The sequence below is a fragment of the Tupaia chinensis genome, unplaced genomic scaffold, assembly GCF_000334495.1.
Source record: "Tupaia chinensis unplaced genomic scaffold, TupChi_1.0 Scaffold143728_1, whole genome shotgun sequence".
Lineage (NCBI taxonomy): Eukaryota > Metazoa > Chordata > Mammalia > Scandentia > Tupaiidae > Tupaia > Tupaia belangeri.
In genome coordinates, this window is record NW_006203577.1 from 2,717,364 (window position 1) to 2,719,897 (window position 2,534).

Genomic DNA, 2,534 nt, shown 5'->3' on the forward strand with positions numbered 1-2,534 from the left:
AGTCCACAGTCTTATTGGCAAAACTGACATACAGTGTCTAAGTCACTATGCTCAAGGTTAAGAGCCATGCGTATTCCATCTTTACATTTTACTGGAATTTTACTTGTTTAATTCATGATTTAAAATCTCTAGGTTTTCATTCCTCCAAACAGTCTGAAGACACAGTGTGCCACAGACTTAAGACTTCTGTTTCTCCCTCTATTTTCTTCAAACAGGAACATTTCTCAAGTGTCTACATGTTCTAGGAGGGGAATTTTTCCAAGATGACCACGTCTTCGGAATAGTCCGACGGCATCAGGCCTCTGAAGCAAGGGGAAGGGGAAGAGAAAAAAGATTATCAGGCGTAAACTTCCAGGCACTCAGTTCATTTGGGGCTTGTTCCAGCTTGTCTTTAGTCTGTTCCAGTTCACCTTTCATTTTTAGGAAAAACAAGTTGATCGCTGGGTCTACCATTGTTGATCTCAGTTGTTCAACACTGGGCAGCTGGACTTGCTTGAGGTACTGGATTTGAGTAGTACACTCTTGCATCTCTTGTTCCTTGGTCGCTAGTCGCATTACAAGGATGTTTTGTGTGTGCAGATTCTTGCTGTTGTTGCTTTAGTTTTTCTTCGGACTCCCTTAAGCCAGTTACATCATTAGAGTTAAGATCTGTGTACTTGCCCTCCAAGGCTTGCACATGTGCTTCATATTGTTTCCATCTCAGGATTAACTCATCTCGTGCCATAACTTTGAAGTCTGTTTCACTCAGTCGAACCTTTTTGGGAAGAGGTTCTTCGTTAGTCATCTTGAATCCGCGGAGTTGCCTCCCGGCCCCGGCCGCAGCCTCTGCCAGCTGCCTGGCACCGCTGGGACAGGGAAGGCGAGGGAGGACGGCCGCTGGCCTAGCCCCATCCTAGCCTTGAGGTGGAAGGCAGGAGCTATTTCCGCGTGGCACGCTCAGGCCTTTCCCCGGAGTCTGGGGCGCGCCCCCGCGGCCGCCGGGGCTCAGCTAGCTCCGCGGGGGCCGGAGGGAGGCGGCCCTGCATTTTGTGTTTTGAACAGCCATACTGCCTGGGTATAGAGTCTTCCTCCGTTACACGCGAATGGAGTTGCTCCCTTGATCTGCTTTTCTCAACTTGAAATCACAATAATTATCTCAGGCCCACAGGGAGTACTTGGTGATAAAATGTATGACTATTTTGGAGAAATGTAAAATAATATTAATGTATATAGAGTTACAATGAGATTGATGAATACAAAAATTCTATCTTTACATTTATTAATATTATTAATGTGTCGTTAATAAACGTCTCATTAGCTGTTTAGCCAATAAAAATATCTTGACATAAGGGAAATAATAAGCAGATGCTAGCAGATCAATAAAGCAAAAGAAACACAAAGTGCTCTGGACTCGGGAACCAGCAGTTAGCGTAATGGCTATGTCGCTGGACCCCCACGTAGTCGACCACGGTTCACGTCCTGGACCCGGTGGCTTAAAACTCATGCTGGGCACGTGTGCGTGCGTGCACAAGATCCGGAGAGGAGAACACAGAGGAGAAGGGGTTGCGGCGTGACCATCCCCCCTGGGGGGTGATTTCTCGCTTTCTGTCTCTATGTCTCTCTCGGTCTGTCTGGCGAGCACATGTGCCCTATAGTGAAAATCTCTCCAAAAATAAAAAGTGCTCTGGACTTGACCTTACAACAAGTCCTTGAAAGTAAATTTTCAAATTTTGAAATAAAGAAGACATTCTTAACCCTGCTGGAAAAAAAATGAACCAGTGTCATCAGAAAACCACCTGTTCACATATGTCTGACAGGACTGAATTGAGGAAGGAAATCTTGGTGCAAAGATAGAAAAGAGGTAAGATGGCCAATACAGGTGAAATTCATTCTCAACGCTCTTCTAACTCACAATTAGTGAAAATAAGGAGGAGTAGGGAGCCATGGACAATTATTCGGATGACTGTTTGGAGACGGAATGTAAAACAGGCAGGTTGGCCCTGTTTTCACAAGCCCTGTGCAAACCTCACACACACACTCACGCACAGCCGGGCAGGAAACAGTGCAGCATCTGCTTCCAAACTGAAGAGTTAGCATGAGTAACTGGGTCACAGAAGTGATGCAATGTTCCAGGTGGTTGGCAACACCCCAAAGGCATGGAGACATCCTCATCCCTGTGCTGGAAGACTCGGTACTAGAAGATGCCAACCTTCTTCATTTCAAGATTGGTGACAGGAGAAGAATTCTCAAAGGCAAAAAATAAACCTCTAATCAAGGGTGATAAACCACACAGGAAAGATAAGTTTCATTAAAGGAAGGCACCATATAAGGAAAAAAATGACTAAATATATGAAAAGCTCAAATATTGAAAAGAAAGTGAGAAAAGAGCCGATAACTATAGGTGATATAATTGCCTTCACTGAAAATTCAAGTGAAACAGAATGACAGTTTATTTAAATTAATAAACAAGTTCATCCAGGAAAAGATTACAAAAGGATTTAAGATCATTCTTGGCACATAGTAATTACTGTGTAAGTCTTAGCTATTTATATGGC

The 2,534-nt window shown here is 44.0% G+C and overlaps 1 pseudogene; it reads right to left on the minus strand.

Moving 5' to 3' along the window:
- Positions 1-268: 268 nt before the first annotated feature.
- Positions 269-867, minus strand: LOC102484883 (pre-mRNA-splicing regulator WTAP pseudogene; annotated as a pseudogene).
- Positions 868-2,534: the final 1,667 nt, after the last annotated feature.